Raw genomic sequence first — 17,912 nt, forward strand, 5'->3', positions numbered from 1 at the left:
AAGCAGTGGTATCAACGCAGAGTACTATTTGCCAAGATCAGAGGGTGGTTCATTTGCGGATCCATGTTCATAAGAAATAAAAGTCTTATTTTGACTTCTAGAATACGCTCTTAAAGTTTAGTGAATCATTTCAGATACACCCTGTATATAATACTTGTCCCGTTGTCGATTAATTCCTTTATTAATTCGTCAATGCATTACCTTTTTCTTATAAACATTAAGTAATGAATTAAAATCCAAAATATATAACACGCCGTTTAAAAATCATCTTTACACATTATTTACACATTATTTCGAAATTTCTATCTACGCGACAGGATGCTGTTGTTTCAGAAACATCATGTTCTAACGGTCACGTGACTTTTTACGTACTGTCTATGCACACCTTTCGTAAACAAGAGACGCGTAATAAACGCAATTTTTCAAAGATACGCTATCCCCGTCGAAATGCATATTTCTCACGCGATAAACATTATCAAATATATTCGGCGATAGATGAAAACAATCGCGTTAACTTTAACGCGCCAGGTTCAAATTATTCTTTAAATTTTGGATATTTTCTTTCTTAAAAATTCGCCATATTTTTAATATTATTACAATTGTGACGTGAATATGATACAAAATGGTACAAAATACAAACCGAGAGTATTCGATATAAATAAGACGAAAATAGTTCAGTTTATATTTTTTTAGGAAATATTAAAAAAAAATATATATATATATAAGAGAGAGATTTAAATATTAAAATATAAATAATTAAATATTAAGATATAACATTTAAAGCTATATGAAAGTAGCTGTAAAAAGAAATAATTACACATAGAAATCTAATGTTCAAATATAAATACCGTTTTCATAATTTTTGCAATTTACGCGAAGGAATTCATTCGGAAAATACTTTGATCTGTAGAAAAACACATTTTTTTTTTTCACTCGTGATAAAAAGAGACCGCCGGATTATCCATGCGTTAAAGTCCTCGTTACTTAACAGGAAACCTAACTTTACATTCGAATTGTCGTTTCGTCGACTGAGAATCTAGAAACAATCTAAACACGACGCGAGCTCGTCAACGATGGGGAGGGGGGGGGGGAGGGGGACCCATCGAAGATAGTTCCGATTCTCTTACGCGCGAGACTTTTTCATCGAATCCTCAATCGTCGCGCAGATTTCGAGCTGGCGATTTCACGAGACGCGAGACACACGGTGGATCCCCCGCGTTGGCCGCTAACACAAAGAGAAGAAAAACTATATCGAAACCGGCCGCTCATATTTCACCGCGAGCTCTCCTTTCGAAAGGTAATGGGAGGCCCGCGGTCTCTCTCGACGAGTCCGCAGCATCCAAGCAACCCCGAATCCCACATTCCGCATTTATCTATCTATCTATCTACCTACCTACCTACCTACCGATGCTAAGGTGCTGACCTCCCGCGAGAGGAGCGGAACAGCGGGAATCCGCGACGCCGAAGAAGAGAAGAAGGAAGAAGAAGAAATAGATAATGATGATGATGATGATGATGATGATGATGATGATGATGATGATGATGATGATGATGATGATGATGATGATGATGATAATGATGCTGATGATGATGATGATGATGATGATGATGATGATGATGATGATGATGATGATGATGATGATGATAACAATGATGATGATGATGACGATGACGATGACGAGCGTACGCGAGAGACGACGAGACGAGCGACGAGAGCGGACGGACAACGCGCGAGACAGACAACACAACCGAAACTGTGTGCACGGCTCCGCGCGCGCCGGAAACGGTATTAACGAATGCCCCGGCGCGTATACGCACTCGCTCGTAAGCACTCGCGCGAGACACAACGGGGATTATGATCCGCGCACACAGGAGGCGACGACACGTCACGCACACACCGGACCGTTCGCCGCTCGCAGCCGCGGCCGACGAATCGTCAGGCTGTATCCGGCGATAGGCGGCACGAGATGCCAGACGTACGATGCTGTGGATCAGGCCGTAGAACGATCGAGGCACGACGCCACGACGCGTCGGCTTCAATTCGGATCCGATCAGTTGACGGCGGGCCCTCGAGCGGGCTGGCCGTTGGCCGGTTCGTCAAGGGATTGTTCGCGCCGCGTGTATTATGTATATGTATATATGTACGCGGAGCTGCGGCTTCTGCTTCTGCAGCTGCCGTCTTATTTCCCAAGCTCGAGCCACGCTCGGATTATTGAAGAGTAAAGCGCACCCCGTCGTCCCCGGAAAGAGGGGATAGCTTTCAAGATCCTTGCACTTGGAGTGGGTTTCATTTTACTCGATATTCTTTCTCCCTCAACAGTCGAGGCTCAACTTCTTTTTTAAGTTTCAAAAATATTCACGACACACACACATACACATATTGAAGTATTTCTCCAAGCTGCTAACATTGTTAAAATTAATGCTCGAAAGTGATAAAGATTATAATCATCGTACATCAATACATCTATCTTTATTTGGGCAATCGAAGCGTAATTTAATTAAGCGATTAGAATGAATGTAACTAAATGCTTGTAGAATACTAATATACTTGAATCGCGCATATACGGGAGGAATTATGTTGACACACGATGCTATTTATAGACACATCGTCTTTCGCGAACAAACACGAGGATTCATGTAATTGATAAGTGAAGATGATGGGTTTTGAATCTTTTTGCGATGAATAAATAATAAAGGCGCAAAGTTTAATCTGAAATTTTCTAATTGCCGTTATGTTATTCGTTACGTTAATTACAAATATATATTGTATATATATATATATATATATATATATATATATATATATATATATATATACACTGATGTACAAAACCGGTTGATGTCTGCGCATTATCGATCCATAGTCTGCTTTTCGTCTGTCTAACATATCATATTATATATGTATATAATAGATAAGCCATAAGGAGAAATATATTAAGATATGAGATATAACGAGATTAAAAATTAGAATGTAAATAGATAAGCGCCATGCGAAAAGAATTGGTGTGTCTTTAACAGTTTATCTGCTATGATATATAAACGCTCGCAACACTAAAAAGAACTAATCAATTCAATTTCTTTAATATTTGAGGAAAAACAATTTAATAAATTAAATTATATTAATTATTAATTATTATTAATAATTATTGAATATTAAATATTAATAATAATTAAAATTATTAATAATTAAACATTAATAATTAATTGAACTATTAATTATTAGTAAGTTCTTCAAATATATGTAAGATTTATGCTTTTTCCGTTAATAATAATAAATTGTACAATAGCAATCTAGCTTCTCCGATAATAAGATCTAATTAAAAAAATGTTGCCTTTTTATTCTAAATAAATAAAAATTCACCAACAGAGACAGAGAGCAAACTCGCGATACTGAAGAGGAAACAAAATCAATATTCGCCCACGCATATGTATTGTACTTACATGTTTATGTCTGCAGTGGCGATCTGTAAAAGCGGACGCGCCGAGAGTCGTTTAAATAGACGGCGGAGTACATGTAATTTTTCGTCATCTCTCGTGTAATCCTAGTTTGGGAAGAGAGCGGCTGGCCGATGGGAGAGAAAGGGAAGGCACGCCGAACGTTCCGGAGATCCAGAGAGTCTCGTGTTTTGGAGGGACCGAGACCCGGATCTCGATGTATACGGTGGCTCGTTGGAGTTACTGAATGGCCGCACGCGATACAACCGGCGTTTATATGAACGGACGCGCTGAGTGAGATTACGATTTCCCACAGAGTTATGTACGTTCGCGGAAGCGCATGACGCTTTCGCGTGCACTACCTGGTCTTTGATAGAGGAATGTGATTCATGGCGCTCAATCAGCTAAATTCTGGAGTAAACGCGTCATACGATTGAACTTGACGGATTCCTTGGACGGCGTCCAAGCTATTGGGCGTTATTGGATTCTCTTCTAAGAAACTGCACGTGGAATTTTAGATTCTAGATGGAAACTTCGGCTTTCTTCAATAACGAAGCCATTGTCATATATTTGGCAAATGTTTTCAGTATTATTTTCTCTTGCCGTGAGAATTCTAAAATTATAATAATGAAAGTGCGACATATTTTAAGAAAGCCTCGTGAAAATTATGCATAAATAAATATCAATAAAAATAAATTAATCGAACGCTTGAACGCGCTCGATGTTAATTAAAAATTCTTATTTATAATGGCCTGCGCATAGATATAAGTATGTGTTGTTATCAAATAATATATGACGCAATCAGGAAATATATAACAGATAAAAAAGTTGAATTGCGTAAACTCTAAAAGATTACAATATGAATAGCAATTTGTTTAAAAAAATTGTTTATACTATGCTAATATATCGAGCAAACTACATATATATTATAAAATGTCGATTTTTCTTCGATCAATCCGTCTAGATAACATGAAGCAAAAACAAAGATTTAATTGATCTATATTTTCCAGTGCGTAATCTCATGTCATATCAAGTCGGGTTTTACGGTAGTTTATTATGCATTCATGCGATATTATTACACACGAATCAACTGATATTATCGAACATATTTAATGTGGAATCTATGTTTCCTCCACATACATTTAGAGATGTATCAGAAAATAGTAATTTTCCACTATCATATACATGACGATTATAGATGTTATTAGCGTGGGAATCTATATATTTATTCACTGCCGGATCATGAGTATCTTATTTTTCCGCGAATGACGGTAAAATTCTGCCAAGTATATGCAAATATTATTTTCTATAGATACATTGGTGATTTGAAATGCTTAATGGATTTGCCGGTGATTGTATCTAATGTATCATCATTGTTTCGATTTATCATGCCGATGATGATACGTTGTTATTAACTTATTAATTTATAATTTGAAAGATGGTTTCTTTTTCTCTTTCCTATTAGATGAAACTGCATTATGTATCACGTATATAATGTTTTCTAAAATGATAGAAAGAGAAACTTTTTGTCATTAAGAAGCAGAAAATCGAGATAAACGTGGAAAGTGTAGTTAGAAAGCCACGAAATACAATAATATTAATTACGTTTTTAAATAAATAATGTTTACTATTTACTACTATTAAATAATATTAAATACGATTATTAAATAAATAATATTAAATTTATTATATTAAATAAACTCGATTAGATATTTGGCTCTAGCGAATGAAAAAGAAATATATCGCGATATTTGCACATCGATTGATTGATCAAAGCAATTGTTTATTATATTGTCATTGTATAATGATAAGTAATCATTTTTTTTATTGTACAATTACTTGCTGCTTGATATTTAAAAAGAAGAGATAATGGAAACTTGATCACTTTTTGTCGAGAATATTGTTTTATATATACAGGGTGTGTAACAGAGCGACCGTATCAGCAGTTTTTTTTGAGGAAACAACACATTTTCGTGAAAAATGTTTCATGCAAAAGTTGTAGAGCTCTAAGTGGCGCATTATATAATAATATTAGTATGACCTTGAATTGCATCGTCGAAGTCATATAAAAATCAGTTTGAATTTTTTAAATGGAACCCTCTATTTTTCATTACATATTCTTGTAACTTACCTCGAGAGCTTTCCAAAACACTATAATAAAGTATCTTTTCATTAAATACTTTTTGAATTATTTTATATTTTAATCTGACACATTTTCGTATAAAAAAATTAAATATTTAGTTTTCGATAATCTTACCGTAATACTTTTATGTACAGAATAATGAGACAAATCAATTAGTGCAAAAAAAAAAAAACATTGTAAATAATTTTCTTAAAAACAATTATTTTTTTACACTAATTGATTTGTCTCATTATTCTGTATATAAAAGTATTACGGTAAGATTATCGAAAACTAAATATTTTACGAGATATTTAAATTTTTATATCAAAATATGTCAGATTAAAATATAAAATAACTCAAAAAGTACTTGTTAATGGAAAAATACTTTATTATAGTGTTTTGGAAAGCATGCTGAGGTAAGCTACAAGAATATGTAATGAAAAATAGGGGGTTCCATTTAAAAAATTCAAACTGATTTTTATATGACCTTGACGGTGCTATTGAAGGTCATACTAATATTATTATATAATGCGCCACTTAGAGCTCTACGACTTTTGCATGAAACATTTTTCACGAAAATGCCTTGTTTCCTCAAAAAACTGCTGATACGGGCGCTCTGTTACACCCTGTATATATATATATATATATATCGTTAATATTTCTTTCATAATTTCTTTTAAAATCCGTCATTGTGTATTAAATAGAAAATCACTTACGATAACTTTTATATTCCTTTGCGCGATATGTTAATAGTGTACTAAAGAATTGGAATTGACCTATTTGTCATAAAACCTAACGTATCGTCATACCGACGTACGTAACATTAGTATCGACATGCCACATGCATATTCCCAGAAAAATTAACATTACACATTCGTCATCCGCACTTGACACTATCACCCACGAGTAAAGGAAGCACGGTCTCACGGCGATCGCGAAACAACCAAGGACCCTTCGTTATTTCAACATCTACACGTGTCGTAAAAATCGCGATTCGCGAATGCATAATCATGTCACGTTTTTGAGAAATGAGAATCCTTTCGAAGGTGAGATCGTTCTGCGAGTGATCCTGCGAGAGAAGCTATTCTAGAGCAATCTGTTCTCTCAAGATAATTTCTTATGAAATATTTCTCGTTGCATACATATATATATGGCAATACACGCGCGGGCTGCTGGACGATTTAAAGACGATATCTTATACATGTATATACAAAGTAAGACCGGGGAGTTCAACAGCCGCGTTAGCATGCGGAGGATGCGCGGTGGTTATGCGCTTTGGAAATGAAGACAGTTGAGATGACGGTCGGTTACGAACCCCGCAATCTACTTTGCTGATAATGTAATAAAGATCCTACACATGTGATGCTGCTATACGAAAAACTTGTACATAATTTTCAATCGCATACACATAAAAAGGGAAAGAGAGAGAGAAAGAGAGAGAGAAATATATGAAGAAATTAATATAGAGATAGTCTAATATCATAATCTAAAGATAATTTGTAACTGTTGAATCTCTCTCTCTCTCTCTCTCTGTCTCTCTCATATCGTGATTACACTGATATAAAGATCTTGAGATAAATATTTTTTCAACGGAATAAAATTTTTGTATTGTAATACTTGCGTAATCACCCAGACTATGTAAGACATAAAATTTAATTATCGCTCTCAATTTTATTACAAAATGACAATCTGTGGATATATAAAAGGGTTTATTATAAAATTATAAATATAAGATTCTTGAAGCAGCTTGTGGCGCCGTCATGTTAGGGCAGGCATCTCACTAAATGTTTTACCATTCTAACCACTCGTCTCTTTATCAGTAGCACAAACACGTGATAAACCTCTTAATCAACCCGTTGTATTTACAGACACCCAATATTCTATCTCGTACCGAAACCCGAGATAACACGCCGAGCGTATATATATATATTATCTCTACATCTCCGCGATGCACGCGAGCGGAATTTCTCAATCGATATTCTGGATCGATCCCGAGTTCAATAAATTTTTACGAATTAAAGCGACGATGTGTGTGCCGCGGGAGGTGAACCTCCAGACGAAACAGCGGTAAAAAGAAGAAAAGAAGAAGAAAAGTGAGATAAACAAAAGAACGCACCAGTGCAGCCTCACTGCATCCCCGGATGCGTTTCGAGTAGCGGCCCAGACAAAATAATGCAGGACCACGTGCTTGGTGCTGGACGCGTTCGCAGGACGATGTTCCTGGTGGATTCGTCGATTGTCATCACGGACCGTCGTCGCCGTCGTCACGAAAACGGCGCCGTCGCGGCGCCCTGTCCTTCTCTTCGCGGGGAAGTGGCCCCGGGTCGGTCTCTTTCCTCCTACTCGCGGCAACGAGTGCGTCGCGCGTTCCCAAACAATGAATGGAATGCTTCCTTCGTCGGGCGATGCACGCGAGAAACGACTACGGGTCCGGAATGGAATGGGCCGGGAGGCTCTGGCGGCCGGCCCAGGAGTGGGCCCGGCGTTCGCCGGGCCCTTTACAGGGCATGGTGTGACATCAGGACCGTAGCTATTTCCCGCGCCCGATTCTATCTTCAAACATACAGGCCAAGTATGTTGAGTACGCGAGTATTGAATTCGAAAATTTTGAAAACACAAGTGTTTTATTTTATGCTAATATATACAATGATGATAAAATAATAGAAACGTGTGTGCAAAATAAGACGCGTTGCTCATATATAAAATTGTCTGGCATCAATTTTCTGGCAAGGGCTCCTTCAGTCCTGGAATTTCAGAACACTTTGATCGTTTCTTCTGCACTAATATATGCATTTTACGACATGGGAAAACTGCATCGTAAAGTATGCGTGTAAGATACGACCTCTGTGTGTATTTCTATTGACTTTTCTTACTTGCGTTTAGATTTCCGGCGTAGAAAAGTATGTCGTGTTTCATTGTCAATGCGTGATCGGAATTCGTAGTATAGTAAGGGCCAGAGCGTCGAAGGTATAGGGTTAAGGAATTTGATACGCGTCGTATTATCGATTGACCTAAATATACATCTGACTTCTTATGATCTCATTCAATTGCCAAATATAGTTTCATTTTTCTTTACAAATAAAATTTAAAAAAAAATTGACGATTTTTTTACATACATAAAAATATCTATAATCTCTTACACAACAAATTTGGTATATTTGAAAATATTACTAGTAAATATAACATAATAAAAACATATTTTAATATACGTGCGTTTTAATATTATTTAAAAATCATTAAATTAAAATTATTAGGTGTACAACTTTGCTTCCGCCGTTTTTTTCCCGAAATTCGAGGCTTTATTGTAAAAAACTGGTTATACATTTTGAAATTGCTCGTTGAGTCACTCCCAATGATCGTGCCAATTCTTTTTGACTTTGACTCGAATCTTCATTAAGTACTGCCTCCAATTCTGCATCTTCGATAACCTTCTCTCTTCCACCGCTATGCCGGTCTTCGACGTGAAAATCATCGTTCTTGAAGCGTTGAAACCACTCACGACACGTTCTTTCACTAATAGCGGCTTCACCATAAGTATTTGAGAGCATTCGATGAGCCTCAGCCGCAGATTTCTTCATATTGAAGCAGAAAATTAAAACCTCCCGCAAATGACGAGAATTTGGCTCGTAAACTGACATTTTCAATCGAGAATAACTTTATAATGCAGACACAAATCGACTAATGTTTCCATGGGGTTATGTTGACAGATGCCCAAGTTTATTGCATGACATCTATGATCTATTTATTTCGACCACTACTTACTACCGCTAAAGCCATCTATAGTAAAACGGCGGAAGCAAAGTTGTACACCTAATATATTGATATATATATATATATATATATATATAATGAAAATAATTTTCCCTAGTATTTGTATTCTTTTTCTATTTTAAGATATAAAATATTATTTAAATTATTTTGTTACTAAATAAATTTTATAAAGCTTGTATATTTTATTATTTTTATTTTATTTTATATCTTATATTTTATATATTATTATATTTTATATCTTAAAATAAAGAAAGAATATACAAATTCTAGGGAAAATTATTTTCCTTCTATAAATGACTAACAGTCTATATGTATATATATAGACTGATGATTAGGAGATTTTTTATGCTCGTCACTAGTTATTCAAATAGCTTGCGCAGAATTATCCTGCGTGACGAATGCATGCAGTGATGCATGCATTTAACTCGCTCGTTTTCTATATAAGTATCTAACGCATTGACGCATACTGCAAGCCAGATGACATACGAATCAATGACCACTATTGCCGCTTAACGAGTTACTCTGTACTTGATGCGATTCCGTAGATATAAATCTAGAGAGGTGATTAATTTTTATAAATCGCATTATCGTCAAGATTATTTTTATCTTTCTTTTTTTCTTATTATCGATATATATTTTATGCTACTTATTTAAGATTACATACCCAACTAATAAATTTTTATCCATTTTGTGCGATCTTAGATTTACTCTTGCATCAATAAAAATACGAGAGACAAAAGCTTTTTTATTTATTACTAAGATCGTAAGATAATTAAAGCAACAAGAATTACGAGATGTGCTTTCTAAAAATCAATGTCGCGGCTCATTTCATGGAAAAAAATACGGCGACCTTAAAAATAGAAAGGGGTTCTAAGAGTTCCGTTATGTGCTATTTAACGAGAATCTGATGCATCGACAAAGTAGCAATTTTTTTGTTTCAGTCACGAACGTTAAATATAAATTCTCTCGTCAAGTTATTTAAGCTGCTCGAAAGTCACAGTCGGAACACACATTTTATACTTGTGGATATCTCTCTCTCTCTCTCTCTCTCTCTCTCTCTCTCTCGATCCTGGAAATATCATATAATGTATGGAATGTGGATCTATTGTACATATGTATTTCTGATCTTTGCAAAGAATTAATTTTTGATTTAACCCTCGAGCGAGATTTAAATCATTATCATTAAATAAATCTTATCATCTAATTTCTTTAATTTTGTTAGTTTCATTAAAAAATCGAAGAAATTATAATTATTTATATATCTGTATTAGCGGAGAATTGTGCATGTATAGACGATGTATGATCGTGCGAAAGATATAATCAAAAAGATAATATAAATATATAGAAATAATTAAAAAAAAAAAAAAAGAAGATAATGTTGGAGGACTGTCTCGACGTTGCATTAAGAACACCTGGAAGCCGTTTACACCTGGTTGCTTATAGAGCTTCTTTCATGGCATTTCGGCGTGGTACTGTCCTCGAGAGAGACAGAGAAAGCACAAAATAAATTGACTGTATGCAGTCCTGGACACACGATCCGATATACACTTAAGTTTTTTATCGATGCGTTGCGATGTCGCACTAACACTTCTGTATGCATATCGCAGTTAAATTGAAACATTATTTTCGCGCACAGCGCAATTCTAAAATACAGTATCATTTGTATCTTAATTTTATATACAATTTAAAACTTGGTCAATTGTTTAGAATCATCTAAAAAATACGAGTCAGACGTGAATATTGATGAAAAGCTAAAGCACGATAAAATAGAAATATTCGTATTTTAGGGTTCAATAAAGAGCGGAATGTCATCTCGTGAAATCGAGAAATGTTTTATTACGCTTCCATTGTTTACTCTTTTAGCGTCACTTTTAAAATTCATTTTGCCTATCGACTTGACAGGAGAATTGAGCGTCCTCGTTGATACTGCCGGTGTTTTTCTATGCAACGTACACGAATAGGGCGCTATTAGTAGTTCCTCTATTTTCATTCCAACGCGAGCCGAACAATGGGGTATCTAAATTGGACAAAAACCAGTTCGGCGTCTAGTTTGGTGAGGTCGGAGGCATTCTGGTGCATAGTTCTAGGATCAGAAGCAGAGCGCCAGGAAGGTAACGAGAGAGAGGAGACGGCGAAAAGAAAAGGAGGCACTAATCGATAATCCCACAATACGATCGGATTTTGTACAAAAGCGACTAAGGAAGGAGAGGGATCCGCGATCGATCCGGTGCGGAGACTATTCTTGACGTTGGTCCCCGAGACTCACGAACGACCAGTTTTGCGGATGAAAGTGCCAATTAACGGGGACGGTGAAGGAATGTCCCATACCCATGTCATCCCGATGCCCGGTTAGTTCGTTGCACCCTCGCGGACAGTTATGACGAATTTTGTGTCTGATTCAGATCTTTTTTTTTTTACCAGCGCGATTTTTTTTTTCTCTCGTTTACTGCGTCGTTCTTCAGCTCGTAGATTGTATCCATGCAGTTGTTCCTAGAAGGGTATCGGGGTTGGTCGACGTTTAGGGTTGGACGTGTCGGAATGTGGCTTTTCGGAAGGAGGGTATGCTAGTCGAATTATGTTTGTCGGAAACATCACGGATATCTTGGCAACGAGATTATTTGTCGATGATTCTGCGTTCCAATTTTATTATATTATATCAGGAAAGATATGTATATTAATTTACAAAATTCATATATCATTTAAGATGAAAGCTGACGGATGAAATAGTATTAAATGTCCATAATGATTGACGAATTAATTTAAAAAAATTAAATCTTGAGAAGAATTTATATATATATATATATATATTATGATTAAGAGAAAGCATCATACAAATTGTCGAAGAAATAAATAGCGAAGACTATAAGATTTCTATTCTTACAATACATTTGACAGCTTTGTGACGTAATTTTGCAAAGATATTTTTAATTCTATTTAGACGATACGAGGAATTGAAATAAACTTTAAAAAAATGATATTATAATCGACATTTTATAGAGTATTTAATATATTTTATAAAATAAAGACAATAGTGTAAAACACATACTTTAATAAATTCTTTCCGATTTTATCATTCAATTAACACAATATATACTTTGTCTTTTGAACTTGGTTTCATCTTAGAGGCCACTAATTATCAGCGTCCAACAAGATTGCGCTCTTCCACAAGTTACTTTCTGCCTCTTTTTATTTCTTTTTTTTTTTTTTTTAACACGACAGCTTCGTCCGGTTGCTTCTCTTGCATTTGTCTTGTTTTCTTGTTTTCGTCTCCAAGTACCACGTCCGGATGCTCGTTTTGGCTATCACCGACGACACGCTTAAAACGACGACAGTAATTGTACGCTTGATGCAGACGATAACATCATTTATGCTCCTCCCGCTTCGACTGACGTACTTAATAAGTTTCTGGACGCCCGACGAATTTTTTATAATTTATCACATTGTTTTTGCAAACTAGTTCATTTAATGATTATTCTACAATTTATAAAATAGGATTGTTTATTCATTATAGTTATTATATGTAATATTATAATTTTTGATTAAAATTTGATGAAGTATCAAGAAGCTTATTTTTAAAAAATCTTTGCCTAAATATTGATTAAATATAAAAATTATATTTTATTTAAATTTTGTAGAACGTTCTTATGGCAAAACTAGTAGGATAAAATAAATATTTCTCTCTATAAACATATTTATCAAGTACACCTGCAATTAATACATAGTTTATTATGTTATATATGCTTAAAAAACATATCTACAAGTCATATGTTTAATAAACACATCCATCGATAGTAGTTATCCATCGATACAAAAGTACAAGTTATCATTTGGGACGTGTGTAATATATGTGACATATATTATACTAGATATGATAATTATATCAAGTTACAATCAAAAAATGAAAATTGTGTTAATTTGTATTTATTTGCTTAATTTGAAACAAATAATGACGCATATACATCTTTTTTAATATTATCAACTTATGATCAAGACTAAACAAACTTATTACCAGCAGCAAATAATAATAAAATCTGCATTTAAATTAAAGTATATATATATGTAAATAAAAAAATAATTAAATATCTAGATATTTTGACTTAGATTGTATTAAAAACAGTGCAGTATGATTAACTAATATATTTTTATTACTTAATTATAGCGTACGTGTATGTTATGTGCATAAAATGTGTTAATAGATATTAATAATTATTATATATAAATAAATTAATAGACTACGCTATTAATAACTATATTAATAGACATTAATAATTATTATATATATATAACTAAATTAATAGATAATACACTATTAATGAATATTAATAGATAATAAAAATAATTAAATAGTAAGAGAGATTATATATATATTTTCATCTCATGAAATTAAATAGAATAGTATATCTAAATATATGGCTTTTAACAATAATAATATAATAAATAAGAATAATTTAAATATAACAACATGAGTAAATATATTTAGTAAGTATCAGCAAAATTCTATTCCTAAAAGAATAAATAATTCGAAAAGATAATTCTCTCTTATTTTATCTTTCCTTTCCGGATGAGAGTCAGTTACTGACCGAGTATAATTTCATGCATACTTGGCTATTAGGGGGCTACCCGTTACATAGAAATGCAGTTTTAATTCTTCATGCGCCGTGTATTGCAATGCGGACAATTCTGCTAAAGGCCGTATAAGTAGCTCATATAGCAAACGGGTGTGCCGATACGTGAGATCAATCGATAAATGAATCCTGATTACTGATAGAGAGAAAATATTTTCCTGCTGTAGTAAAAATAAATATTTTTAAATCATTCAAAACTTGACCCCACCCATACAGCACCGCAAGATTGCAATAACATTGCAGCAACATTTTTCTGCAAGATTGCAATATTGTAGAAACATTGCGAAATGTTGCTGCAACGTTGTTATGATATTGCAGCAACAGTAAAATGTCCGCCTACAGAAATATTGCAATATAATATTGCAGCAACATAGCAATATAATATATATGCAATAATGCTTTATGTATATTTATCGACATAATATCCTTAACATATGAAAAAAATAATAAGAAATTAGGCCTATAAGAATCAGGATCTAGCGTGTATATAGCTTTTCTGTATTATAATAATAACGAAATTATAAAATGTAAATTTTTCAGTACACATTCGACTTCCTTCAATGACAGAGAATATCTAAGAGAAATAAGAAAAAACTCAATTTGCAATTGCGTAAATTCACAATTTCTTTGTATCCGAAATATTCAGATATCCGGATGCAAAAAGATTGTGGTGAATTTACGCATACAACGAGTTTTTTCACATCTCTCTTGTCTTTATATAATCTCAAAATCTATTTATTAAAATCTGAAGTATCTTGCATATTAGAAAATTATTATCAAATTTTTGATTTTATATAAGAATGGAAACTATTAAAAGAATTCTTAGTCCAATGTCTGAGCCCCTGTATTAACGTCATATCATACGACTTAAATTAACAAAAATAGTTATTATATCTTTTTAATCTTACTAGCCGCTCTTTGTAAACTTTATATAATCATCATGATTAAAAATTAAATGCGGATAGCGCAACATGCGCCGCATAATGGTAAACGAATGAACTAGCGATTATTGAATACTTTTTTTGTAATATTTTCGGAATGTTGCTGTAACATTACTAAAGTTATATTGTAAAATAATGTCTTTGCAATATTTCTGCAACATTAAACTGCAATATGCAATATTACAATGTTGCAGCAATGTTGTTGCAAGCTTTAGTGCTGTATGAGCGTACCTAACCTGTTTAATCGTATTACAGATTTTGTGCTGTATAATTATTGCAATATATACTTTTTTTATGTAAAATCTATTATATTTTTACATTTTTTCGAAGAATGCATTACATTTTTGCTGCATTGAGAGAGGAAAGGAAAAAGAAACGCAACTGCATAGCAATATACATGTATCCATCCATATCGTCTGGCAGTGAATGTGTTGCAGAATTATCAGAAAACATGAGATGACGTATTTGTATGTATGTACATACGTGGCGCGCACGTCTTACAGCTGTCAAGCTTTCACAAATTAGTAACGAGTTAGAAAAGTAGGCTAGCTAATTCTGCATATGAAAGTAATATTCCTCGGTAATTCCCATACATACACATTCTTTGCTTCTAAAATAATTAAAATTAATTTTTTTTTTAATAATTAAAAATATAATATAATTATACAAACTATTAAGCGGCATTAAAAATTTTTATCATAGTAAAAATATAACGAAAATATAGATAAAAGGAACGATACTTGTTACGAAATGACTGGCAAGAATCAAGGACAGGGTTGAGAATCATCGGGTTATAAAATTTTACGAGGAATCCGCCGATGCATTCCTCAATTATTTTGAGATTCCTTGACAGCTGCTATAATATGGCATCTTAAAAACTTCATAAAAAAGATCTCGCTCTGATTTATCTATATTTTTGAGTAGCATCATCCATCTTTTATCTTTCGCTTCCTGTTCATTTCGAGTTACCGCATCGCCAGATAATAACCGTTCGAAATATTTAAACACGTTGAAATTTAAACTGTTTTCTGGAGATAAATTAAATTCAAAAATTTAAATAATAAACGCAAAAAAGCATGCATATTTAGTTTGACTTAATGCTCATTTACATTAAAACAATTTCAACTGTAAACATGCTGTAAATAATTATTTAAGTAATTATGCATTTATTAATTGAAATTGACAGTTTTATTAAATTTTGTGCGCGTGTGTGTGTATATGTGTGTATATACAAACGCAATTCTAGCTTATCGCGTGACAATAATCATATACGAATGAAATATGAATATTTGTTCTAAAGCGTAAAAAAACGTAGTAATGGACATGGACACGCAATTTATCATAATAATGGAAAAAATAGTAAGGCATCGGTACATCTTGCGTTTTCTGAATACAGAAAGATATGCTTGTGCGTGCACAATACGGTTTCGAGATTCAGTTAGACCGCACTGACCAATTCTTTCAGTTATGTTATATTCATTAATACAGCGAAATACGAAGAGAGAGAGAAAAGGAAGGAAAGAGACGCGTGCATTTGCTAGATCTTATACAGTGATAAAATTAAAAGAGATGAATTGTACAAGTGTACTGGACCAAAATATTAATTGTAACTGTTATATCAATCTCACGATAATTGTTAAATGTATTATATTCCTATTATTATTCGTAGAAATAGTGCAGCATAATATTTCGTCAAGATCTTTTTTCAATAAGTATCATATATTCTTTTACTTATTACTTATTCGTTTCTTAAGTTTTATTGAAAGCATTATTATTTAGTTTACATCGTGGTGGAATTATTTTAATAAAGTCAAAGAAAAATGCAAGGACTTATTTAGGATTTTATCTTTCAGTTTTCCTAAATACATTGAAGGAAAGAACAAACGCTAGTGACAATTTAGTGCAAGCATGAGATTGTCATGCTCATGATGCCACTAAGGAGTCCCGTTAACTGCACACTGTTGTGCGACTTTACGTAAAACAGTTTACTTAATTATCCAGTTAAATGTAAAGAATGTAAAATTTTACTAGCCTTTTTAGAAGCATATATTTAAATCACAGTAAATCACAGTTAAATCATAGGTAATCTTTGCATTTATAAAACCGCGTAATTCTTTCAATACTCAACAATATTTCTTAGATATAAAGAAAAACAAATAACGTATACAGAAATTCAACATCGTATCGATAATTATTGTCAATATAATTTAACGTACATGTTAAACAATATTATTAAATGTCACGATATTAACGGAGAAACTGTAAAATTATACGATAATTATTGCTGATTGTATAATTAACTGCCTGTATATCAGAGTAAATTATCAAATGTCATCCACTGTTTACTCCATTTTCTCGACAATTACAGACGTCAATGAAATGACCAATTTTAAAGCATGCGATGTAGCATGGAACAATATAGCAGCAGGTTGCGCTCGAAGCACCTAGCAATTTTTAATTACAGTAATTAAAAATCTGTACGATGAGAAGAATGATTCGGTGTTGACGGTTGCAAGATTAAAATAATGCGCGACAAAAATGATTGGCGATATTATATAATTCTACTTTACCATTATTTTTATTATTTTAATTATATTGCGAAAAAGATAACAGAAGCTCGATGTCATCAATTGTTATCTCCCGTACAATCTATCTATTTTGTTGATAAAATAAAAGTCCGCATTATATGTATTATATCCGATTTATTGTATTTATTCTAATAATGATTTTGCATGTTAAATGAAGAAAAACTTTGAAGCCGCAATCTTACGATAAGGTTCTGATTTCTTGTATATATAAAACTTAAAGAGAGAGAGAGAGAGAGATTATATAAAAATAACTGTCGAGTTAAAAAAAAGTCATTTTGAAATGCCAGGAGCACTTTTGAAGTTGAAAGTTCAGTTTCAGCTCGACTCTTTGTTTCTTTTTCTCTGTCGTTGCTGAAAGCTTACCTGCCTCGATTTAGAAAACTCATGAGACACGGACTATATGGACGAAACCTGTATAGTATTCGCGCAG

General features: G+C 33.4%; 1 protein-coding gene across 3 annotated transcripts in view; it reads right to left on the bottom strand.

Annotated features, from left to right (window-relative positions):
- LOC138941962 (cyclin-dependent kinase 4) overlaps positions 1-7,729 on the bottom strand; it is a 15,763-nt gene extending 8,034 nt beyond the window's left edge. The window contains exon 1 of one of the 3 annotated variants that reach the window (XM_070311948.1): positions 7,674-7,729. The gene's annotated coding sequence lies outside the window, so the exon portion shown is untranslated. Of the gene's footprint in view, positions 1-3,441; positions 3,667-7,673 lie in introns of those variants that run through there. The other 2 variants (XM_070311947.1, XM_070311951.1) reach the window with 2 other exon arrangements.
- Positions 7,730-17,912: the final 10,183 nt, after the last annotated feature.

Source organism: Polyergus mexicanus, unplaced genomic scaffold (genome assembly GCF_030449975.1).
Source record: "Polyergus mexicanus isolate NDT 795.1 unplaced genomic scaffold, iyPolMexi1.0 SCAF_21, whole genome shotgun sequence".
NCBI lineage: Eukaryota > Metazoa > Arthropoda > Insecta > Hymenoptera > Formicidae > Polyergus > Polyergus mexicanus.